Genomic DNA, 27,921 nt, shown 5'->3' with positions numbered 1-27,921 from the left:
ACTGCAGATGAGGAGACTTCTCCTCAACCAAAAACGAGAGCCCGTTTGGGGACTGACCTGACAGAGACAGCGAAAGATGGCACAGTGTGGCGTGAAGAACAGGTGGGGACACATCTCCCTTTCACCCCAATCAAAGCGTACGCTGCAGATGGAGAGCCAAATGGCTAAGGCCAGGAAAAGTATCTCGAGTCGCCTTCAGAGCTTCCTGTGTCTCATCACTCTTGACATGCTTCATAGCATCCAAGAATGGACTATTCAACATGCACAGGAAACGGAGCATGTTCATTGGTTCATGGCCCTCCCTGAACTAATGGCATTTATTGCAATTGTCATCTTGCGGGGGCTTACCAAGGTTCCATCACTACGTGACTGCTGGTCAGCAAACCTGGGAAACCCACATATCATTGGAACAATGCCGCGAAACCGCTTCCAAGACATAATGCGACACCTACGCTTTGATGACAGGTCCACCCGGAGTGATCGAGCAAAGACTGATAAGTTTGCTGCAATTTCCAGTGTGTGGGGATCATTTGTCACCAATTGCATCACGTCCTACAACCCTGGTCTACATATCACTGTTGATGAACAGCTTTTCCCGTCAAAGACTCGCTGCTGTTTCCTGCAGTATATTGCAACTAAACCTGACAAGTTTGAGATCAAGTTTTGGGTGGCTTGCGACCTAAAATCCAAGTACATTTGTAATGTCCTCCCATATCTTGGCAAGGACCCTAGTCGTCCCAGTGGAGAGAGACTGTCTGAAAATGTAGTAATGAGGCTGATGGAACCATTCCTAGACAAGGGCAGAAATGTTACCATGAACAATTTCTTCACATCGCTGTCACTTGCGCATAAACTTCTTAGCCGGAAAACCACCATCCTCGGCACAGTCAACAAGATTCGCCGGGAAATCCCTCAATCCGCTAGACACACAGATCGCAATGAATTCACCACTCAGGTATGTTGCAGGTCTTTTGTGGTTCTATGTTTATGTGTTTCTAATTTTTAGAATCAACACCGCCAAGTGTTGCACATTGTGTGTAAAAGTGCTATGAAAATAACAATTTATCTTATTTATTAGGTGTTTTCAACCACTGCTGCTACGCTGACGGCATATGCGCCCAAACGGAAGAAGACCATCTACATTCTTAGCAGCATGCACAGCATGATTCAGACTGATAATACCACCAAAAGGAAGCCAAACACTGTCACCCTTTACAACACCACAAAGTGGATGTGATGGACCAGATGGTGTGGGCGTACACTGTCCGCACAGGGACACAGCGCTGGCCAGTTGCCGTGTTCTTTAACATGATTGACATGGCAGCACTGAATGCACATGTGCTGTATCAAGCATGCACCGGAAGGCAGGAAAGACGGGTGGACTTCCTGGTGGAGCTTGCAAGAGAGTTGGCTAACTCTCATATGTGTGCGAAGGAGGCAAGAAAAGAACAATTGCTTCAGACACAACCCTCCACACCTAGCCCTGGAAAAAGAGCCATGTGTCAGGTCAAACACCAATGCAAGAACAATCTTGCCACTGTGCGATGTGTTCACTGCTACAGATACACATGTGGTAAATGCAGACGGGAGATACCATGGCAGTGCCAGGATTGTGAGTGATTGCTGGAATGTACTCACTCACTTTTTAATATTATTTGTAAATATGTGTACAAATGGTTGGTTTCTTTTTTATTTTTTTTTGTACTGTTTTTATCAAATCTCAGCAACAAAGGAAAAAAAAAACATGTGTGTTGATTTCGCCCTAAGATGGCAAAGTGAAACACAAGTTTCCTTGAAGTGGCTCAGCATGGCCCCACATTGTTTACATAACAAAAGCAACTGTTCACAGCTGATTAAGGATATTAGCCTAAAGCCTTCCAGCCCATCGGCTGTCCTGCGGGTTTTATAGGTAGAAAAGCCAAATGGCTGCTCTCTGGGACTTCTAGTGTTAGGGGATGCCACAAAAAAGAGGGGCAGGAGATGACGAAAATTCACCAAGTTGAACAGAAAAACTTAAATCTGTCAAATATGATTGAAACCATTTAAGGGCTTTGCCCTTAATGCTGACAAACTGTTCAAGTCCAGATAAAAGAATAGAGTGTTTGACCATATCAAAGGCCGCAGTCAAATCCAAAAGGACTGAAACAGCAGAATTACCAGAGTCCACAGATAAAAGAAGATCATTACAAACTCTTAAAAGAGCAGTTTCTGTACTGTGACAAGCTTCAGTTGAAGAAGTGGATGACATGTTTTCCCGGAGCCTATTTATAATGTAGTTGCACCGGTAGTGACGTCATGAGCTGTCACTATGTTGTTGGTGTTTTTGAATGTATGCTTCAGAAACAGGTCACGATGAGGCATTTGTGAAAGTTTGAAATGCTCATTAGACACTTTTCATATAAAGGAACGAGAGATTCACACCTTTATTTCAACCCCCACAAGCTATACAGAGCTAAACCAAAACCCCAATGACCTCCAACTGGAGTGAATTCAGTCACACTACTGGTTGCTTAGTATAAAATGGACCTGTTCTCTCTAAAAGAAAAAAAGTGATGTAACATCTACCAGTGAACTGCAGAATGCACACATCTGTATTAATATTTTAAATGTATTAATAATTTAAATGTTATTTAAATTTGTTACTGTATGTATTGAGTTTGAACTCTGTCACATTCATTTTATCGACTATTTTTTATCTTAAAAATCTTTTTTATATTCCATTTTTGTTTCCATAACGTGTGAATATGTTCTCTATCGTATTCTACAACAAAAACAATAAGAGCGCCTTATCACAAGTTTTCTTTTGATTTTCCGAGTCCGCTATTTAGCTTATAAAGGGTACAGAAGAGGACACATTCAAGCTGCATTTTGTGCAGATCGAGCTGGAGGCCATGGAGAAGCAGATAAGCGAGAGGCAGACCCAGCTGAGAGAGTGGAGAGTCACTCTGGAAACTTCATGTGCTGATGCTCACAAGTCTGGGATAAATATACAGCGCACTACTAACAGTCCCACCACTTCTACTCCATGTGTTTCTCTGCACAGGTCAGGTGTATCCAGGATGCGATATTCCCAAATGACACCACGGACCCTGGGTGCATCCACAGTGGAGGACACAAGCCAGACGACTTCTCCCCCTCCGTTCTGCGAGATCTCCTCCCGTAACCACTTAGCTTCCCTCCGTGAGATGGAACATGATGCTGTGATCGTCGGAGACTCCATCGTCCGACATGTCCGTGCTATGCTAGATGAAGTTAAATTGAACAGTCACTGTTTCTCTGGTGCTCTTGTTCTCGATGTTTCTGTGCAGATACCCATGATCCTGAAGGCTGACGAGAGCCCCAGAGCGGTTGTGCTTCATGCTGGGGTTAACAACACCACAATGCGGCAGATGGAGACACTAAAGAGGGACTTCAGGAGCCTGATTGAGACGGTGTGCAGCCCGACGCCCGCGGTGATGATTATCGTGTCAGGATCACTGCCCACATATCGATGAGGACACAAAAGGTTCAGTAGACTTTTTGTTTGAATGATGAATAAATGGTTATTGTTATGGTGTAAAGAACAGAAACGGCTTTTTGTTAATAATTGGAATCTTTTCTGGAAGCATCCTAGGCTTTTTCGTGCTGATGGCCTGCACCCCAGCAGAGTTGGAGCGGAACTCCTCTCGGACAACATCTCCAGGACACTTCGCTCCATATGACTTATAAGTCAATTCTCAAATTATCTACTATGATGACTTTTGTTCTACCCACTTAAATGATAGAAGTACTGTTCTTGCGCTGTCCAATCTATAGGCGGATCTTTTGTGACGTCATTGTTTATGTTTGTCGCGTTGCATCATGGGAATCGTGTGGCAGGAAACACCGCTAGATACCTGTAATTTGATTGTTTTGCACGTTTGGAGGAGGATTTAGAGAAGAGGACGGTTCACTCTTGCTGTGTGGTCGATTGTACGGCTCGTTGGGGGCATGATAAAAAGTTTTTTCGAATTCCCTCCGAAAAGGATCACGAAAAACGAAAGAAATGGTTGCGTGCAATTAGGCGATTGAACCTGGACGCTCCGAAGAAAGCCTGGATTCCTGCAGCTTCTGATCGAGTTTGTGAGGCTCATTTTGTTCATGGTAAGTCTTAGTGACTACACTGTAAAAAATTGCTGTAGTTTCTACAGCTAAATTTTACAGAATTTTTCTGTATAAACATTTTACAAGATGCAGCTGTAATTCGCAATGCATTATGGGTCAAATAAGGTTTTACAGTTGTTAACAGTATATTTCCACATCAACTGTAATTCATTTACAAGAAGCAGGTGTTGTCACTGTAGTTCCTGCTTTTTGCACTAACTTACTGTAGTGTGGCATTATGGGATTGCGCGCGCATCATTCAAATCTGAAACCCAGCCGACTGGAGCAACGTGCGAACGACTGAAGATAAGAGGCTTTATTCATAATTCCTGGTAAGTTCACTTAATTATACTTAAGAAATATATCCTTTTATATTTATTTGAGTATATACTTATAATGTATAAGCGATATCATGTCACAATAGCCTCCTTATCCTGACATTTAGACAAGTGGTCTTGGTAACTTATGTGCAGTACTGGGAATTGCTATCATAGCATAGTTAGGCCAAATTTTCTATTTTTGGAAGTTACATTTTCATATTGAGAGCATTTAAAGTTGTGTTTACCTAACTTTTATCATAAAGCCCAAATGCGAACGATTGTCATAGTAACTACTATCTGTCGAAATAACTGACGAACAGCAAAATATGTGAAATTTCATTTGTTTAAATGTGTTCATTTTTTTATATGTGTTCAACTGTCCCATATTGACGTGCGCCTTACTATAATAAGTGAAAGACATCTTTATAAGCCCGACTGAACAAGTTAGCCTGATAAAAAAAAAAACAGAAAAAAAAGACTGAGGAAGCATCGAAACGCGAGACTGATTCTGATTACATTAACGTTTCATTCAACATCAAAACAAGCTTAACGGCACACATAAACTCACGGAAAATACATGAGGTAAATGTTCAACTGTTGAGTTTATTTATAACATATGATATAAGTAGCATCACAAGTGAGCTGTTTTGCTGAGTATCACGATTGCAAATACATAGTTCAATAAACAATTAGTTAACAAGTCACTTACTTCTTTTAGACACAATATTAACTGTTGTTCTATTTCAACGAAAATAGTTCCAAACAAAGACCAAAGCAAAACTATTTTGCTCATCCTCAAACAAAAACCAAGCGTTGTTTTTGCTGAATGATTCAGCTTTTTGAACGGATCGGTTCAATGAATGACTCAGTTGATTCACTCATTAAGTTATTTGCTGCCACCTAATGGCGGTTTAGTTTCACATTTAAAAAGTATCATTGCATTTTTCCAACATTTATTAATTGTAACGTTATTTTCAAAAATTAATTTAAAACATTAATGTCATTACACAGTTGTAATTTTTCACTGTAAATTATTTAATTTGATTGGTGGTACAGTTCTACAATGTAATATTATAATTTATAATAGGTTGTTTATTCTAAAATATATGCCTTTTTTGAGTGTTAATTTTGGTCTCATTTATGTAAATGCTTTAAAGAAATCACAAGATTATTTCCTTTACGTCTTGTAGGTGCAAAGAATAGCAGCTGATGTGGAGAAATGTTTAATGCTTCAAGACTCTGAAGCTGATTTTATTAGGTAATGTATTAATTCTTTAAATAATTTGATAAACTTGTAAGTTAGATTACATTTTATATTGAAATACTACATTGTAGGTTACATTATTGCTTATATTTCTTAATTTCAGGTCCACCCAGTGGCTTTTGACTATTTGAGGGTCAGATGGTTGTGAATTCATACCTCAACTTGTAGCTGGATTTGGAGTCTTATTACCACTTCAGTCTGGCGTCCCGGGAGAAGGCATCTTTTGCACACTTTATTTTTTTTAAAGGTAACAAGTTTTACTTAAGTAATTTCATTTGCGAAAAAGGTTACTTATTTAGTTTAAAGGGTTACTCCACCCCATAATGACAATTTAGTCATTAATCACTGTTAACGTGATTAACAGTGATTAATGTCATTTCAAACCTGTAAAAGCTTTGTTTGTCTTCAGAACACAATTTAAGATATTTTGAATGAGAACCGGGAGGCTTGCATCTGTCCCACTGACAGCCAAACAATTAACAATGTCTAAGCCCAGAAAAGTATGAAAAGCATCGTCAGAATAGTCCATCTGCCATCAGTGGTTCAACTGTAATTTTACGAAGCTACGAGAATACTTTTTGTATGCAAAGAAAACAAAAAGAACAACTTTATTCAACAAAACTGGTATTTTTGTTTTCATTCAAATCAAAGCGTAAATAAACATAGAAAGCGTGTCCATGTGACCCAGCTGACACAGTTCAACAGATACTCGCCAAAATGGCGCTACACTGATGCGTAGAGGAGGCGAATTGTTGAATAAATCGTTATTTTAGTTTTCTTTGCATACAAAAAATATTGTCGTCGCTTCATAACGTTACTGTTGAACCACTGATGGACTATTCTGATTATGTCTTTCATACTTTTCTGGGCCTTGACAGTTGTATTTACTTGGCAGTCACTGGGACAGTCACAATTTTCCTGGTTGCATCCAAAATATCTTAAATTGTGTTCCGAAGACGAACGAAGCTTTTACAGGTTTGGAACGACATGGAGGTAAGTGATTAATAACAAGATTTTCATTTTGGGGTGGAGTAACATTTTAAGTACTGGTAAATGCTGATTGTATTGTATAAGTGGCATTTTGACATTTATTTTATTGAGCTAGTTTCATTTGATACATAACTTTATCCTGATGCGTTTGCTTGTTTTTATGTGCAAATGTTTTCTTGGACTCACAACACTCACTGGATACAAGATGGACACATATAGGCAAAACAAGTGGAAAAGTCTCAGAAGAGGGACAACCCTCATGTGTGTGCTCATCTCAGAAAGTTGATGGACTTTCAGTATGTATTTATTAAATTGTCTTTTGCAGGAATATTCTTAATTTAATAGAACATAAGGTCAAACAACAGAATTTGTGATTTAATGTTGATTCTGGCATTTTATTTTAATCATTTTCTTTAAAACATTTTTTTTTTTTTTACAAAAAATACACAAATTCTGTTGATTGACCTTAATTTTTATAGAAAGTTAATGTTCTACTCTGAATATGGCTTATTTTTTTAACATGTATTTGTAGTTATTTGTGATGCTATGTTATTTTTATGATAAGATTTAACTGTTGAAAGACTGACATTTTTATTTTAACAGTAAAAGCCTTGCAATGTCTTTCTGTCAGTTTTAATAAATACTTATTTGCAACATCATTGACTTTATTCATTTGTAAATGTATTAAGATAGAGCTCATGATAATGCATTTATATCAGTATTTTATAGTTTACTGTTAAAATTATTCTTTAAAGCAGTTTCATTGTTAAATTATTACAACATCATATTGTATTTAGGGGTATTTACAGGATTTTATTGGCAACTTTTGTTGCCAGTTAAATACTGTTATATAATGAAATTACAAATAAATGCTGTAAAATATATTTGCAGGACTTTATTGGCAACTTTTTTGCCAGGTAAATACTGTACTTTAGTGAAATTACAAAATATTGCTGTAAAATAAACTACAAGTTAAATTCAATGTTACTGTAAAAAAATCCTACAAACTACTGTATTTCACATACAACAATTAACTGTAATTTGCTTTGCAGTAATTTCCTGTAATCCATTTTACAGCAATTAACATCATTTTTACAGGATTTTATTGGCAACTTTTTTGCCAGTAAAATCCTGTAAATTCTACAGTACATTTTTTACAGTGTATATATTTATAGAAGATTGAATAAAAAAATAATAAAACTGAGTCAAATCAAACGAGTCATATGTTTTCGCGTTCTGATTCAGGTGTCCCAAACCACAATCCACAGCACCCAGACTATGTTCCTCACATCAAAATGGGCTATTCTGGATCGCAAAACTTAAAAGCAAAAGAAAAGGCTATTCAGCGATACGAACAGAGTATCAAGAGGCAACGCTTTCCATCCACAATGCCTTCCACTTCTACTTCCGCTACGGTTCCGGACCTGGGTGGTCATGATGATGTTAGCATGGACTGTGAAGTGACCGTCAGTGTTGACCCCGATCCCACTTCTGCTGACAATGAAATGACCACAGAAACAAGCGCCAGTTGCTCTGACCAGGCAGCGAAAATACAGCAGCTCGAGGCAGAGACCAAGAGACTGGCAGAAGAACTTATGGCACAGCAACGAGCAGCTGTGTACTACAATGAGAAGAGCACGAAACTCCAAGAAGCTCTAAATAAAGAAGAATTCACTGTAAACAATCTGAGCGAAAAACAACTCAAGTATTACACAGGTATGTGCTTTTTAGTTCAATATGACTGAACACTGCAATATATGATGTAAAAATAAGTAAAATTTTATTTAAAGTTTATTTGCCCTTGATTTGAGCAGATAAAATAAATGCAAATGAATGAAATTGAGATTTATAATGCAATTATATATATTATTAAAATTGTACATGTTTTCATCACTTTTTGCGGCGCATGCACTTGGACTGGTTAATAAATATGTCTATCAGCATCCAATCTACACCTGATGTAGGTGACAATCCAAATTACTATCACTTTTTGTTGAAGGCCTCATAAGTCGGAAACTATTTGATTGGATAGTTAAAGTGGTGTCTGCTCGTCAACTGCCCTACTTCTGTGAGAAATTAAGCATCACAGACAAGGTCCTTCTTCTTTTAATGAAGCTGAGGCTGGGACTGCAGAACAAGGACCTAGCATTCAGGTGAGATTCATTGCCTGTAACTGTGGTGTTTGATTGTCATCACAAAAATAAACCATTTAGAAGTTATCCACTTTTTGTAACATTGCAAAAATAATTAATCATGATTTCTATTCATTAATGTTTTCTTATCTTTCTTCAGGTTCAAGATAAGTGCTGACCAAGTAACAAAGATAGTGAACATCGGAAGCTCTGTAATGGCTAATGCCCTGAAGTTCCTGATAGTGTGGCCAGAAAAAGGGGCAATAATAAGAAACCTGCCTAAAGCTTTTAAGAAAACTAGAAGATACAAAAAGACTTGTGTCATAATTGACTGCAGTGAGATCTTCATACAGCGGCCATCTAATTTACTAGCTCGAAATGTTACATACTCCACATACAAACATCACAACACGTTGAAGCTGTTGGTGGGAATTACTCCAACAGGAGCCGTTTGCTTTCTGTCCAAGTGCTGGGGTGGCCGGGTATCAGACAAGGAGCTGACAATCAACAGTGGATTCCTGAAACAGCTGGAGCATGGGGACCAGGTAAATTGCTTCTTTTTATAACATGTAAATCTATCCCCCTCCAAACCCTCCCTCTCAAATAAATAAAATTGTTGTAGCATAATTTTTTTTTATGATTGTATACAAAGGGCAAAAATCAGCTTAGCCACAAGGAAGTCATCGACTCAAGGAAAACTGCCAATGTCAGAATTCACGTAAGTTGAAACTGTTACTCTACATTCAATTTATAGTCAAAAGTTTCCTGTTTTATGAATACTTATTTCCAAAACATTTGACTTGAGGGGGATAAAGAAAGAATAACTAAAATGTATTTAAGATGTCTTCTATTAACTTTTGTAATATTCAGTCTAGATTCATAAACCTATGATCTGAAGAATACAAACTAGGCTTCAAACTTACACAAACATACGCTTGCAATTATAACCAGAAATTATTTTAATAACATTTTAAGGCAGAAATCCATTAATAATTTAAGAACATTCAGTCTTGCCTCGAAAAATAGACATTCTTAAATAAAATAAAAAGTCCATTGCTTTTGCCAAAGTGCTCTGTTGAAAATAGCCAACACAAATAAAATGCAAAGTACTTCAAATGTACACATCAGCTGATTAAAATATATATTCTACTATATTCCTTTCTTTTAACAGGTAGAACGGGCCATTGGTCGGATGAAAAAATTCCGGATTCTGAACACAACATGGGAACTCGGACTGGTCAAGTGTGCAGACAACATAGTAACAATAATCGCTGCACTTGTTAATCTGCTACCTCCACTAGTGAAATAAAGGTTTTCCTCCAGTATCCTTGCATATCACTGTTTTGTTTACATAACTTCGCAGACTCTTGTGATACAATGAACATGGGTAGAAAGTAGGAATAGAAGAAGCTATGTAATCTGCAAGCAGCTGACATCCAAAACTGGGGGTTAAATGGAATTATCTGAATAGAAATGCCAGCTTTTGTTTAAATGACAAAATCGCACCACTGAGCGCCAGTAATGGCCATTTGTCCTTGTACTTGGTGGTAGTACTCATGGTTGTGTTTGACTTCTAGGGCCCCATCATGCAATTTGCTCATTAAGTTGTCAGATTTTGCTGCCTCACTTGGGGGTTTGTCTCGCACACTGTATGGACATTTTACCTCAATGATTCCACACTTGCTGACCTCTGTGCTGTCATAACAAACTCTGTCAGGAGTGGTGGCTAGAATGGGTTCTTCTGGGCTGATGTACAAGCCACATTCATGTACTATGACATGTCTTCTCTGTGCTAGTCCTTTGTAAACTTGAATGGCGACGCTTTCATTTTCTTTTCCCCAAGAGAGCATTTTTTTTTTGGAAATCAGTGGGGGGCTTTGGATGAAGCATGTCATGTGCAACAAGTTCTGGTTTGGCTTTTTTACTGCTCATTATCTTGCAAATTTTTCCAAAATTTGAAGCAGTGAGTCGAGTATTTCAGAAGAAACCATTTGGGACAATCAGCCTGTTTTGTTTCATTCTGAAGTTTATTTGCCTGATCATATGTCACAGAGAGTGAATCTATGTAAACTTTAAGCTGAGCTGAGATCTCTTGTGGAGTCTCTCCCCACCTTTGGAGCCTAGTGCCACTAAATGGGAAAGGTGGTGGACCAGGAGACTCCTTGGCAAGTAGATGGTCGAGCAGTGGTTCCTGATGTGGTGTTACGGACACCTGGTAGGGTTCACCAGCATTCTCCACGTGTGCTGGAACGTCCATATCTGTAAAACAGAATAATGAATATTTATGAAAAGAGGAAAGGCAGGACGTGCTAGGTGCAACATATACCAAAAATAAAATCTTAAGTCACATCTGGATTTAACAGATACCAATGCGCTTCGACATTAGTCTTCATGAGGGCAGTATGACACAGGTGTGATCAGTCACAATCAGCTATGCATGCAATATAGTTTACAATGCAATGCATGCAATGCAGCTGGAACATGGAAGACTGTCCCATATGTATTATCTCCCATATGTATTATGTTATTCTGTAGTAGTGCAACCCTATTTTGTATATAGCCAATATCTGATGCCATGTTCTTGCTGCATTCTTATCCTCTTGAATATATCGTATGTACAGGTCCTTCTAAAAAAATTTGCACATTGTGATAAAAGTTCATTATTTTCCATAATGTAATGATAAAAATTAAACTTTCATATATTTTAGATTCATTGCACACCAACTGAAATATTTCAGGTCTTTTATTGTTTTAATACTGATGATTTTGGCATACAGCTCATGAAAACCCAAAATTCCTATCTCAAAAAATTAGCATATCATGAAAAGTTTCTCTAAACGAGCTATTAACCAAAAACTTTTGGGAACTCCGAAACGAAGACCAGGAGACTCTTGGGTAATCTTCAGCAGGATTCTTTATTGAGAACGCTCTGCGCGGCACTGCAGTCATCAAAAGTCATACCTTCGCTTACTCACGTTATCAACTCCTCTCTTCACTCTGGAACATTTCCCTCAGCATTCAAGCAGGCTCGGGTAAGCCCACTGCTCAAGAAACCATCTCTAAATCCAGCGCTTCTTGAAAACTACAGACCGGTATCCCTTCTTCCATTCATTGCAAAGACACTTGAGCGAGCTGTGTTCAACCAGTTTTCTATGTTCCTTGTACAGAACAACCTCCTGGACAGCAACCAATCTGGCTTCAAAAGTGGCCACTCAACAGAGACTGCTCTGCTCTCGGTTACTGAAGCCCTGCGACTTGCAAGAGCAGCTTCTAAATCCTCTGTACTCATCTTACTGGACCTTTCTGCTGCTTTTGACACTGTTAATCACCTGTCCACCCTCAGAAAGATGGGCATCCCTGGAACAGCACTCCTGTGGGTTAAGTCCTACCTCTCTGAAACATCACCCCTCCAAGACACACTGAAGGATCTGTCAAAGTTACACCATCTTGCTACTGGGGTTCCTCAAGGCTCAGTACTTGGACCACTTCTCTTCTCCATCTACATGACATCATTAGGATCTGTCATTCAGAAGCATGGCTTTTCTTATCACTGCTACGCTGATGACACCCAACTCTACTTCTCATTCCAACCAGATGACCAGACGGTAGCTGCTCGCATTTCAGCCTGTCTGAGTGACATCTCTAGCTGGATGAATGACCATCACCTTCAGCTTAACCTTACGAAGACAGAACTCCTGGTGATTCCAGCTAAACCATTGCTTCATCACAACTTCTCTATACAGCTGGGCTCATCAACCATTACTCCTTCGAGGACAGCTAGAAACCTAGGAGTTGTGATGGATCATCAGTTAAGCTTCACAGACCACATTGCTACAACTACCCGGTCCTGCAGGTTTGCCTTATACAACATTAGGAAGATTAGACCCTTCCTGTCAGAGCAAGCAACCCAACTTCTTGTCCAAGCTCTTGTTCTCTCCAGACTGGACTATTGTAATGCTCTCCTGGCGGGCCTTCCTGCATGTACTGTCAAGCCTCTGCAATTGATCCAGAATGCAGCAGCGAGGGTTGTCTTCAATGAGCCAAAAAAAGCTCACGTTACTCCTCTCCTCATCAGGTTACACTGGCTACCAGTAGCTGCTCGCATCAAATTCAAGGTACTGATGCTAGCCTACAAGACGACCACTGGCACGGCATCAACTTACCTAAACTCATTGGTTAAATCTTATGTGCCCTCCAGAAGTTTGCACTCTGCAAGTGAACGACGCCTTGTGGTACCATCCCAAAGAAATTCAAAATCACTCTCACGGACCTTTTCCTGGACTGTGCCCAGCTGGTGGAATGACCTCCCAATCTCAATTCGTACAGCGTACAGAGTCTTTACTCATTTTCAAGAAACATCTAAAGACTCATCTTTTTCGCCTGCACTTAACCAACTAACACTAGCACTTTTCCTTTACTTGTCTTTTCATTTTATATATAAAAAAAAAAAATCTGCCTATGCGTTTTATACTAAACTAACTGAGACTTGTCATGGCACTTGTATACTGTTGTTGTTCTCTTGTTGACCTGACTGCTTCTATTGTTCTCATTTGTAAGTCGCTTTGGATAAAAGCGTCTGCTAAATGATTAAATGTAAATGTAAGACGGGACCAGACTAGAGGAATTTTAGTGCCTATGGTGAAGTGAGCCCACTAGTGGACACCAAGGGAAACAGAGACTGACAGCGTGACAAAAAACTGTTGACTGGTAGGCTATATAGATTACAGAAATGTTATATTGTAACGTTGTATATATATATATATATATATATATATATATATATATATATTAGGGGTGTAATGGCACGCAAAAATCACGGTTCGGTACGTACCTCGGTTTTAAAGTCACGGTTCGGTTCATTTTCGGTATAGTAAGGGAAAGAAATGCAAACATTAAACTGCAGGTTGTTTATTACTATAAACTTTTTTTTTAACAATGTGTTTACACTTTTTTAAAATACTTTTTAATAATAATATATATATATATAAATATATATAAAAAAGAATAAGAAATAAAATACTGCTGCAAAGTTCTCCACTAAATAAAATACTCTCAGCCTCAAACCAATATCATATAATAAAATATAATGAAAATAAATAACTGATTACAGTGCAGCATTACCAATCGCAGCTTGTAGGCCTGCTCACATTTAAAAAATATATATAACTTTTCCAAAGTGTAAACTGCAGCATCAACAGTTTCAGTTTTTAGACCTGCTCAGATTTTGACGTCAAGGATAAGATCCTGGTCTGTCGGCGCCTCGGACGGCCTCCTCCTTTGTTACCTACAGTAGCAGCAGCGCGCCAGCGCCACGTCAGGCACGATTTTGGTGTGTAAAGACGCAGAAAACGTGAAGCAGCCGTCACGCAACTGACACGCAGCAGAAACGCCACGCTCACGCAACGCAGAAACTTAGGTGGTGGTCATGCTTAGAATCAGCTTCAGGGCGGGATTTGCGCTGAACGCAGGGACTTCCGCCACTTAATATGTTCGTTTGGAAACACGAAAATGTATATGTTCCGCACACAAAATCTTGCACGTGCACCGTACCGAAAGGCCTGTACCGAAACGGTCCTGTACGAATACACGTACTTTTACACCGCTGATATATACATGTAATTTCTGTCCCCCTCACTTCTGAAAAGATGGCTACGCCCCTGGTTGTAGGAGTAACGTTATGTACATTTGGGGCACTGGTATAAATTTCCGCTGAAAGAACGGATTGCCTCACGACTGCGCGCTTATCTTTCATCTTGGTTTTGAACTTTTTTAACAGAAAATTCCAGGTTCATTCAAACGATTCTCGCGGAGTCTGCTGTTTGTCGCATGACTGATGTGTGAACTCAGAGCTCGCACGAGCAGCTTCTTTCACTGCTCCGATACGATAAATGGTCCATGTGGCTTTTCTAGCTTAATTCTAATGATTTCGTCAAACTTTCACATTTCACCAGACATTTTTATTAACTTTAAGTAATACTTGTCTAAAAAGTTTTGCAGCTAATCTTTTAATGTATTAATGCTGGCGAACAAAAAGGAATAGCATTCATTTACAATCGATCTGATTCTCTGGGGGAAACAAACGGACTAAAGGGAATAAACGTATAAAAAAATAATAATTAACGTATCAGACACATTACTTAATGTTATAACAGTTATATACATCATACAATTATGTTAACAGTTACTTACCTTTCATAATCATGCAGGCTGCTGTTAAAATTTGAACTGGAGTGAAGCGAGAAACGTATTTAACCCAACAGTTGGGATAGAACTAAAAATAACCCAACGATGAAAAAAAAAATGACCCAACAAATTTTAAGATAACCCAATGTGTAACCCAACGGTTGGGTCAAAAAAAAACAGCCCAACGTTTTTTACTGTGTATCTTTCCCGTCTTCCAATCTATAAAGGGCTGGTGTTGAGTCAGCCTTCGGCAGCCCAGTATTAGTTCTGCATGGATATTGTTCAATATCAACGGAGAGAATAATTCCTGGTGTTCAGGTTCCACACTGAGAATGATTGAAGTAATTTGAGAGGTTACGTACCCTTTATTTATAACTTCTCCTGTGACTGCGTAGATGGAGTAAGGAGTTGGAGTTCAAGTCTTTTGGAGACGGTGGGTCTTGACGAACTTCCCTGAAACGAAATTTCCAGCTGATCCAGAATCAACAATGGCGATGGTCAAGGCCTCTAAACTTCAAAATTACAGAGATGGTTAGTGGGGTCGAAACAGAAGATTGAGGAAGGACTGAACTCACCACTAACCGTGGAGGACGAGATAGACAGGTATGTATGAAATGGTCCCCTCCCCCGCAGTACAGGCATAACCTCTGTTCTCTTCGACGATTTCGTTCTTCTGGAGATAGTCATTGGGAATCGACTTGCATTTTTTTGGGCGGTGGCTCAGGGGGTTTTTCAGGCATTATTGGGCGAGGAGAATTCTTCACTTGGTTTGTTTCTCGATAGCAGGACTGTGACCATAGGTGAACACGTAGAGCTTGCTGCATGAATTTTTCCAATCCCAAATTGTCATCATATATGGGGAGTTGGAGTCAGAGTGCAGGATTTAGTCCTAGTCTAACAGTTAGTAGGGCCTTTTCATTCCATCCACTTGCTGCGGCCAAAGTGCGAAACTCAAGGGAATATTCTGAGACAGTCCTTTTGCCCTGTCGTAGATAACAGCTGATCACTGACCGAGGAATCTCCCACCGGACGTCCAAACACCTCCTTGAAATGGCAGATGAAATTCTTTAAGGATGAGGTGATTGTAGATTCTTGAAACCAAAGTGCTTCGGCCCATGTCAGTGCTGGTCCAGACAGTTGCTGTATAATAAATGAGATCTTAGATCTTTCGGTAGCGTACTGGTGCGCGTGCTGTTCCAATGCGAGTGAACATTGTAGCAGAAACCCATTTCAATCTTCCGCCCTACTGGAGAAGGGTGCTGGTCGGGATATCGAGCTTGCCATGTACACCAACGTGGGAGTAGGATTAGTGGAAGCGCTGTCCTCTGGTTGCGCTGAATTCATCCTTGTTGTGGTTTCGGTCAAGCCTTCTGTCAGGTAGGACTCGGGGACACAGAGGTAAAGGTGAATTCAGAATGGTGTTTATTATAAAGAGTTCAAGTGCTCAGTGTATCTTCGGTGCTCGTTGCACAGTGAAGTTCCGTTCATCCAGTGCAGGCAATATTGCTCGTGGAACGGGGAAAATCGCACAGGTGCGAGAGTTTGGATATCAGATGTCACAGCCACAGTTATAGATCGCTCACTTATCTTAGCTTCCTTCTCACAAGCCAAACACATTATCCATTCGTAATGATCATGGGAGAATACAGCGACCATATAATCACATGGCATCGCAAGGTCCTGGGAACAGCAGAACAAGAACACAGGCTAGCGTAACACTGAGGTGAGTATACGTTACGTCTGACTTGGAGGCGCTGGGAGACAACTTTGCGAGGATCGTTCCTGTTGGAGGCTTGACGGGGAACTGAGGTGTGGGTGAGTGTATTTATAGTGCTCTTGATTGGTTCCATGATACGTGGCAGGTGTGGCTGGTTAATAGTCAGGTGATTGTCATCCTGTTGGTGATTGGTGGGGCCCGGGCTTGCCAGATCCCTGACAGTTATGATGTCTGACCAGACAGTCAAGACTGTAATTTTGTCCAATTACTTCTACTATGTATAAGCCGATTTCATATTAACATTGTAGTGTTACAAACCTCCCAAGCTATTTACAGAGAAAATGTTGAACAATCTGTTTACATTTTCTAGTGCATATTTTCTACTGTTTTCATTTGCAATTTTCTCTAGAGCACATGCATATGTCACTTATATATCATTCTCTATTCAAGTGGTATCACAAAACAAATTGCATATAAATTAACCCAACTCCTACTGTATTAAGTGTCAATTTTGTTTAAGAATATAACTCAAGGACACCTAACAATCAAAGCAAGGGTGTAGTATCGGGGTATCCAGGCTGTGCACGTGTGGGCCGGGGTGATTAGGGACCCGCCAAGGGGGACCTTTTAATTAAAATGAGGGAACGGATTCTTAATGCGTAGCCATAATATACTGTATATATATATATATATATATATATATATATATATGTATATATATATACAGGGTGCTATTTGTGAAAATAACAGAGGGGGGGGTGTTTAGAAACATTTTAAATCATAACAATAAATCATGAGAACATGAACTAGATGACGTCATGCGTTAATTAGCATATTTATGACGTAAGTGCGTCGTATTGTATTGCCTCCCTATGCTCACATACTGCAATTTAATTTAGCCATTTAATTTAATTCTCAATAAAACTGTTTTTATTACTATATTTTAATGTTTCTGTTGTCAGACAACCGAATGAATATTATAATGACGGAAACACGGTCCATTAAGACTACATAACCAGCTCTCAAACATTAATTTGCTCTAATGAAATCAAATACACATACGATAAAGTCAGTGGTTGTGCTGTGACTGATGTCGGCTATACCTGCTTGTAAAATAGAGTTAGAAGCAACAGAATATATTTTTTTTAACTGAAAGTGCTGCTCCTCTCTGTGCTCGCTGAACACAGCAGATGCAGAGAGAGAGGCTCACGCTGGGAAAGAGAGACCTCGTGCTCGTGCGCAGTGTTGGGGAGTAACTAGTTACATGTAACGGCGTTACATAATTTAATTGCAAAATTAATGTAACTGTAATTAGTTACAGTTACTAAGAAAAAATGAGTAATTAAATTACAGTTACTTATGAAATTTTTAACGATTACAAAGGGGATTACATTTGAATATTTACACACATCCACATACAGATTTAACTGATTTCTTTCCCAAATTGCACTGACTATTATGAGACATACGCCCTAATAATTTCCGGGATGCGGAAATACAGTCTGGTTCAAAGAATCCAATCATAAAAACGAAATGCCTAACGCGGACGGAATGTGCCACATTTTGGATGACTATATCAAAAGTAGGTCAGTACACTTGAATCAAAACATGACATCAACTAGTGTCTGTGAATATTAAGCTCCAAAAATGCAATATATGACTCCTGCACGTTCCGCGTGTCTGTGGAAATCAGGCGCGGACTGGACACCGGGAGAACCGGGACAATTCCCGGTGGCCTGGCAGCCGATTTGGTCCTCTATTTTAATATTATTATTGTATAATTGCCTGCCGAATGTACTAAAGCGATCATTTGCGAATCCGCCATTTAATAATTAAATCTCTAAAAAGTCATGAAGTGTTAGTCATGACTCGCGCGCTCTCCGCGCCTCCGCCAAACGGTTTGGATTAGACTCAGAGTAATCAATGCGAGAGAGAGAAAATAGAGTGGACTGTGGAAGCGCACAGCTGGAGCAGAGAAGCAGAACTACTGTTCAGGGTTTCAGGTCAGTTTCATCTGTAAAGATGCTTTTTTGTCTTTGTTTTTTTATTTATTTGATCAAGCAGCAGCACGTTGCTCATCAGTCATCACTCAAAATACTATTTAAAGGACATCATTATTATAAACGTTATTATTAACGTTTTATTATTTTACTATAAACCCAGAGAAAATGTTTAGCTACTATTGTTTAACTGTGGTAACCAAAAATGTAAAATTATTTTACAAATTTATTTATTTAAAAATAAATACAAATCCATTTGCAAAATAAAAAACAAAACAAGGTTATTGTATTTTTATATAGGCTAATAAAAGCATGGTCAATTTTTGTAAGGGAAAAACATGACTCGTGTACAGTATTAGGATTTTTCTATAAACATATTGTAGTATTGTAGAGTATTGTATTGTAAAGTATAGTTTTGTTCAATCTTGAGTATTAAAGTCATGAGAGAGATGGATAACAGGGCAAAATAAAGAGACTGAAGAGAAAAATGGAAGTGAAGGTGCAGTTCAGGAGAGAACTTTTAATTATTTTGCATGTCCCCAAATTAAAGATTTAAACCTTTTTTATGTCAGGTCCATAAAAAAAAAATAGTTTTGTCCATGAATTTGTTTGTATGAGTTTGAATTTTCCAGTCTGAATTTTTTTCCCAGTCCGCCCCTCCTGAAAATTAATGGCAAAGACATGGTTTCATTTACTACACATAGGCCTACTGAAGCTCGCAGACCTCTGCCGCCTCAATATAGGAGTACACGAACACATAAACATAATTTCTAGAACTGCTCTGTGTCACTTCATGCATTTTACTTATTTTGAGAAAACTATCATCATATCATATACAAAGAGACAGCAGTTTAAAAAAAACACCAATGTTTCAGGAGTTTATGATACAGAATATGACACATGCTTATTAGATAACTGTATTTGAATTGATATATATGCTTTTATTTATTATTATTTAATTTTCCCAAATTTAGAAAAGTAATCAAAAAGTACTCAAAAGTAATTAGTTACATTACTTTATTAAAGTAATTGAAAAAGTTACAATACTATTACATTTTAAACAGGGTAACCTGTCATATGTAACCTATTACATTTCCAAAGTAACCTTCCCAACACTGCTCGTGCGGCAGCACCAGAGAGTCTCAGAGACTTAATAATGATTGTCAAAAAAGTCGCTAGATTTGTCGCTAGTCACTTTTTTGGAAAGAAGTTGCTAAATCTAGCGACAAAGTTGCCAAGTTGGCAACTCCACTGCCCAGCGGACCGGCTTCAACCATCTCGGAAGTGTTGATAGGCTATTTCTCGTGAGGTGTAACCAATCAGATAGCGCCGTGGGCAGGACATTGAGCAAGTCTGCAGAATGGTGAATAAAGAGAGGATGAGCCAGCCAAAGTAGCGCATTTTAAAATAAAATTGACTTTAATCAAACCACGAATCCGTGATAACTTTTGTGATCCGTCTCGCCAATAGGGTAGTAACACTGATCACTTTGAGGGGGGGATAAAAATAATTAAGCAAAGGCAGGGATACATTGACCAGAAAGGGGGAAATCTCACGCACCCCCCCCCCCCCCCAGCAAATTGCACCCTGTATGTGTGTGTGTTTGTGTGTCATGTACAGGGCTCAGTAATGTCTTGTGTACATTTGTTATATTGCTGCTTTAGAAAGGAGTAATTTTTTTTTTTAAATGCTGCACTGCCACGAAAAAATTAAATAGAATAAGAATTTAAAAAAAAAACACTGTGTAGTTGGTAGCTAGCTAGTTGAAAAACTGTATCACAACCATATAACAACTGCATTACATTTAGCTTCAGTGGCACTGTTTTAATTTTTTCTTAATTAATTCTCTTTTATCGAAAGACTATCGAAAGTAGCCATTATTTCCCTTGACCATACACAAAGCCTTAAATTAAACACCAAGGACATTGTGGATGAATTTGCCAAAAGAAAGGCCTGGAGAATTAAAATAAAATAAGTGAGTAGTTTTTTTTTTATGTACTTTTTATGTTTTGCTCCACTGTACCATGTGTTTGCATTAAGTAATTTAGTAAATAAATATTTATAATAAATATAATAAATATTTTTTTACAATAAAGTCAACATTATGAGATTAAAGTTGTTATGTGTGAATAAAGTTAGTTAAGGTGAAAGTTCATAAAAAGAAATACAAAAATGTGTTGGTTATCTGACTGATTTATGAAAATAATAAAACAATGTTGGCAATTATATTGTTTGCATTTCTAAAAGTTATGTTACGGCTGTTATGACTATTCACAAACTGTTTTATTGAAACACTGATTGATTGATTACATGAGACATTCGTTTTATTAGGATGTTCTGATTTTTTTCTACATGTCTTCTGATATTCATTAATGTTTATTTTGTGCTGGAACTTTGTGCTGGAACTTAGAAAGAAGGAAAAAAGATGATTGATGCACATGCTGCTGAACTGAGGTGTGTACAGTGATCTCACGCCACATCAAAAATAGACTTGAAGGGAGGTATGTGGGGGGCTACAAAATGTTTTTGCATATGGGTGCGACATTGAATCAATAAGCAAAAAAAAGTTCTTATGACTTTTTAAAATATTTGTAATGGAAATGGTAATTATATTGAGTTAGTCTGAAATTGTATCGCAACAGCAAGTTGACATGGCATGTCATTTGCAAGGGCATATCATACAACATCAGTGTATCAGCACAGGATGTGATTTTACAATAACAACAACAACAAAAATAATAATAATAATAACTTGTTGTTCTTGTTATCATTAAAGTCTTTGTGGCCATGCAGCATATTAGTATTTGGCATCACCAATCACCAATTTTTTTTTTTTTTTTTATATACAACAATTCCCTTGGTCCCTCAGGACAGTTTATGTATGTATCAAGGCTTGTTAAATATACCTGCATACCTTACACAAAACTTTCTGGCATTCTGTATTCAAGAAACATTCTGTATGGAGCTGATTTATACATAAATCATACAGGCATAAATTTATACATATGGCAACGATTCTGCAGCTATCCCTGGTCTCCCCCCGGCATTTGCACATCAGCACACCATGTAGATATTAATGGATGCTGTGGCCGCACAGCGCTTTCCGTGATGCTGAAACACAATGCTTCAGTTGGCAGCTTTAGTAAAAGTACAAGTAGATTTGACTCTCTCCACGGGCCCAGCACAACCCTTCGCCAGGTTGATAATGGGCTCCTATCAGGTTTAATGATCCTCAGCTTGGACGAACAGACAACAGCAGTGGGGAGGGGTGGTTAAAGGGGAATAGGGAATCGTACAGCAAGCATATTGTCATTAAATATTTTTTTTTTTCAAACACTCCCTTGTTCATGGCATAAATGCCACCATGAGAGTGATCATAATTGGCTCTGAACACATGTGTAATTGCCTTCAGCTGGCGTTCTTTTACAGTTGACATTGTTCTGTGGCGATGAGGTGACTGGCCATTTGAATAAGCAGCTTGTTTGGTGGAGGCGGGTGTAATTGAAATGTCCTATCTGTGTGAACAGAAGATTACATTAAGACCCCCGGATAATCACCTGACAGGGGAATAATTGAGTCTGCAATCTGCCACAGCGTCCTCGAGAGCCTGGGAGGATGTAGTCGAGTAACTGGGCGGCACTCTTGGCTGACATGCTTTCAACGCCAAGCAAAAGTGCCAACAATGCATTCCTAAGTATCAACCCCACCGTCTGTCTGACTGTCTGTCTCTCTATGTGTTTGTGTGGCTTTTGAGAGGGGTCACTTCTCCACAAAGCTAACAGATGTTCGTCTTTATTGCTGTGTTCAGGATATTGAGGTTGTGGTCTTTTTTTATGATAAATCTTTTATTTTAAAAATATTTACACACATTGTTATTTACATAAGTTTGCCATTGCTGGCTTTATCCATATGTTATTGATTATTATTTTGGGGCGATAGTGTACCAATATAATAATATCGACATACTGACAACGTGTGCAGTAATACAAAGGGAAATCAAGATTCATCCTTTGTTGTTGTTTGTTTTATTTAGTAAACAATTGGATCTCATATACATACAATTCAAACTAAATATAATTTAAAGTTATACATTTCTGCCTAATTACAGTAACGTTATATTATGTGGTTATTGATCTGAAACACATTTCCCCAAACAAAAGCTACTTACTTTGTGTTAAATCATTAATATAGTAATGATTTTTCCAGAACATTCTCAATTAAGAGCAAATGTGAAAATGTACCCATGGGACTTTAATCTGGAGCTATTAAATGTGAGATGCTCCAAACATGCGTTTCTAATGCTTTAGATGCAATGTGGTGTCATATGAACATGTTAAACAATCTGTGTCTGTATTTGGAAGTTGTTAAGTGTTTTATTTCCAGTGTTCTCTAGTACACACAGCTTTAAGGTGCTACAGTCTACATCTCTTTTCTTTGTTCATTATTCATTGTAGCCCTGCTTATATGTATTTAGTGACATACATCTATAAATTTAGAAATAATAAACTAATTAATTAATCATTGTGATAATATATAATGTTCATGATACATGTACAGTACATTGTTAAATCATAAAATAATTCTGGATTTAAAGTTATAAAATTAGCATGTTATTAAAAAAAAAACTATTCTTTAGAAAGGAGTTCTTAAAAGTATTCGGAGGTGTGCTTAATAATAATAAAACACCAAGTGTCTATGCCTTGAGTGGAAGCTGAGTGACCATGCCAACACATGATTCATCTTCAGTCCTCCTTGTAACATTGTCCACAAACAACAGCAAATATTAAGGGGGAAAAAGGGTTTTAATTTTTTTTAATAACCACAATCTACAGCAGCTTTTCCTTTCTATGTCTTAGATATCCTTTGTAGGTGCAGTACATCATAATTATATGCCTTTTGGATATTGGAATGCAAAAGCAGTGTGTTTGTCAAAGAAATGGGCTTTGTAAATCTATCATATTAAAACAAAAATCTGCTGTGGCCATAGGTATGTGTATTTATTGGCTTAAAACATGGTATAGTTTAGAGGACTGTAGTTTAGAGTAGTTTGCATATTTCTCAGGAAGTATTTGTGTTGATATGACCTTCAATATGTGTAATTTATTTAAGTTAGGAGTTGAAAAATGTTTCCGTATGTGAGGAAAATAACAGCAATCTATGTCCATATCCGTATATCTGAAGTTCATACGATTGTTTATTATTATCTACAATAAACATAATATATCATATTTATTTGATTGTTATTTATGAATGTTTATTATTGGATGTGTGTGATTGTGCTTCAAATTCATGTCTGTTTTATGTAAAACTTGAGTTTTATCCAGACCTGTGTTTTGACTTTTATTCAAGCCTGTGTTTTAGATGTACCCACTCAATGTTAGAAAGGAAGTAAGTAAGGAAAGAAGGATGGATGGGTGGATGGATGGATAAATGAATGAATGAATATTTAAACATTCAGCATTTGCTCATCTTCACATCATTCAATATGATAGCTTTGTGTAACAAAAAAACTAAGAAAAAATAATTTTATAAATTATATATTACAAAAGCTACAGTTGGATGTTTGCGTTCCTGTAATAGTCTTATTTGTATCCTAGAGTTCATTTAGATGTTTATGTAGATATCTGTCTGAAGACCCTGCATGCCTGTTTGAACACTGACACTCTTATTTCATGCTTTGAAGGAGCCATTGGAAGGCATTGTCTCTGGAGGTTAGAGATGTGGACTCTAGGGAGAGGTTCTGGCGACCTCTAACGTCATCCATCACACAGTGATTGACATGAGAAGCTGAACAGTGACAGAGCAGGCTGTCAGAGACAGTCCGCAGAACATATGGGGCAAACTATTCAACAAACACACTATTTATTTGTGAATAAATTAGTTGATTATAGACACAATGACAGCTGATATTCTGCATCTATCTATCTGGTGAAAGTTCTGTATTCAAGGAAGGATCAATATTGCTTCCTTATTAATAAGATAGAAAGAGGATTCCTGCTGCAGTAAATTAAGAAAAGTACTAATAGACTGACTTCTTCTTTATAAAAACAGCATAAAACAATCAGTATTTATTTATTTATTTATTTGTATTCAGTTATTACAACTGACAAGAAAATGCACTGTTATTAGCAATATACAGTACAGACCAAAAGTTTGGAAACATTACTATTTTTAATGTTTTTGAAAGAAGTTTCTTCTGCTCATCAAGCCTGCATTTATTTGATCAAAAATACAGAAAAAAAACAGTAATATTGTGAAATATTATTACAACTTAAAACAATAGTTTTCTATTTGAATATACTTTTAAAAAATTATTTATTCCTGTGATGCAAAGCTGAATTTTCAGCATCATTACTCCAGCCTTCAGTGTCACATGTAACATCCAGTCTATCACATGATCATTTAGAAATCATTCTAATATTCTGATTTATTATGAGTGTTGGAAACAGTTCTGCTGTCTAATATATTTGATGAATAAAAGGTTAAAAAGAACTGCATTTATTCAAAATAAAAAACAATTTCTAATAATATATATTCTAATAATATATTTGCTTTACTATCACTTTTTATCAATTTAACACATCCTTGCTGAAAAAAAAGGAAGAAAAAAAATTACTGACCCCAAATTACTGACCAGTAGTGTATATTGTTATTACAAAATATTTATATTTATAAATATTAATATTTATATAGCTTCTTTTTTTTTACTTTTTATTCATCAAAGTATCCTAAAAAAGTATCACATGTTCTGAAAAAATATTAAGCAGCAAAACTGTTCCCAACTTTGATAATGAATCATCATATTAGAATGATTTCTAAAGGATCATGTGATAATGATCCTAAAAATTCAGCTTTGCATCACAGAAATAAATGATAATTTAAGGTAAAATAAATTTAAAAACAATTATTTTATCACAATATTACATTTTTTTCTGTATTTTTGATAAATAAATGCAGGCTTGATCAGCAGAAGAAACTTCTTTCAAAAACATTAAAAATAGTAATGTTTCCAAACTTTTGGTCTGTACTGTATGTCAACTTGAATCCTCTCCTTCTCTCCTTTTTTCTGCCTTTCAATTCTATCTTGTTCACTAAACTAGATTATACTAAACTTGAATTGTTTACTATAAATATTTCTAAATGTATGTCAAATTGCATATGGTGTTCTTTATATTTAAGCTCCTTAGGATGATAAATCAACAAATAATACAATATAAAAAAGGTCAATGTGGCCAATCAATTTCAGGTCAATTTCATTAGTTACTCAAGAAATACAAAAAGAAACACTATATATTCCTATCAAATTCTACATAACTAATTTAGTTCCTGAAATGACGTTACCTTGTTTTAAAAAGTTTCAGTTTCTAAAGCTCTATGTTTGTTTGCTGCTTGGTGTTTTTTTATTATTATTTATTATTTATTTTATTTTTTTTGTAGTAATTGTAGTTATGTATATCTGCATGAGTATTACTCAAATCATTGTCAAGTGAAAATTGGGATTCATATGAAAGTGAGTACACCCATAAAATGTTTTGATATATATTTGACATTCAATAGTATAATCATCACTGGAGATCCTCAGGGTTATTCTCTCCCCACTAAAGACGCCTCTGCCTAGCTCCTTAAGTTTGCAGATGACACCACACACATCGGCCTCATTCATGATGGTGAAAAGAGCTGGCTGTCTGGTGCAGTCTCAACAACCTAGAGCTCAATACGCTCAAAACAGTGAAGATGGTCGTGGACTTCAGGAGAAACCCCCCTGCACTCTCCCCACTCACCATCATGGACAGCACTGTGACTGCAGTGGAGTCATTCAGGTTCCTGGGCACCACAGTCTCTCAGGACCTAAAGTAGAAAACTCACATTGACTCCATTGTGAAAAAGACCCAGCAGAGTTTGTACTTCCTTCGCCAGCTGAGGAAGTTCAACCTGCCACAGGAGATGCTGAAATAGTTCTACTCCACCATCATTCAATCTGTCCTCTGCACATCTATAACTGTTAGGTTCAATTCAGCTACCAAATCTGATCTCAGAAGACTACAGAGGATAGTCCAGACTGCTGAGCGAATCACTGGTACAAACCTCCAATCAAACCAGTCCGAATCTGCCACGTCTGTGTTTTTCTCACACAACCTCTGTGATAATTCCAGAGCAAATTACCTACTGTTTTACAGCAAACTCAGTGATCCTCTGAGAAAACTAATCCCGTCCGAATGCGAATGTCTGTGATTGCCGGTGATATTTTATTTCACAATGCGTTTCCTTGTGTGTTTTGGCCAATGTGAATTACCGTAGATGCTCTTACCGTGCGCATGTTTGATATATTTGCTAACCGGCAAAGAAATAATAATAATTTTTAAAAAATTATAAGAAAATCAAGAGCAAGATCACGTAAACTGTTAATACGGGCTATTGTAATATCAGCATCAGGTAAGATTACTCACGTTCATTTATGCACTCAGTTACTTAATGTTTTAATTACATGTACCTTTATGAAAATTAAACATACGGTAGGTTTAGCCTACTACAAAAAAAAAGGCAAACAAGTTAAACTAAAGGAACCACACATTAACATGGTTTTAATATACTAGCCATTTAGTATTCATTGTGTAATAATACTAATGCCAATCATTCTGAATGAATGCAATGCACGCATACAGAGCGCGTGATCTCTGTGACGCCCAGATGCACAAATGAGAACCTCCCACCTCTGTAATAAACACGGAGATGTTAGTCCCGTCCGAATTGGTACATGAAAATTGCAGAAGTCAGGTGGTAAGAATCGAAACTCAAACGTAGTTTAGAAAACTAGTCCTTTCCGAATAGGGCTTTAGTCTACATTTCAAATTTGCACATAATATGCCTGTACATACAAAACTGTCTGTTGTAATATACCTGCACATATAATTGTCAATTTGTATATTGTTTAGGGGTGACCCCGAATAGTCAACGAATCGATGCTTTGATTCGAGGAACCTGATTCGACTACCAATCTCACAGTTGAATATCCGCGGGGTGTTATTGATTGTGCCATTTTGACTATTTGGGAGCGCTCAAATGTCTGATAGAACTACCGGTTTTCTCCCAATAAGGTAAAAGACAGCCTAGTATGATAAAGCTGTAAGAATCTGAAAAGAAAGAAGCTTCAAATTAATCTTTTAACCCCTTCAGACCTGAATTATGTTTCAAG

The 27,921-nt window shown here is 37.5% G+C and overlaps 1 protein-coding gene across 1 annotated transcript in view; it reads right to left on the bottom strand.

Annotated features, from left to right (window-relative positions):
- Nucleotides 1-27,921, bottom strand: part of LOC132102762 (uncharacterized) — a 362,857-nt gene that overhangs the window by 36,815 nt on the left and 298,121 nt on the right. The window lies entirely within an intron of this gene.

This window comes from Carassius carassius, chromosome 24, assembly GCF_963082965.1.
Source record: "Carassius carassius chromosome 24, fCarCar2.1, whole genome shotgun sequence".
In the NCBI taxonomy this organism is placed as follows: domain Eukaryota; kingdom Metazoa; phylum Chordata; class Actinopteri; order Cypriniformes; family Cyprinidae; genus Carassius; species Carassius carassius.
Note: the sequence above shows the minus strand (reverse complement) of the source record. Positions and strands in the feature narration are given on the sequence as shown.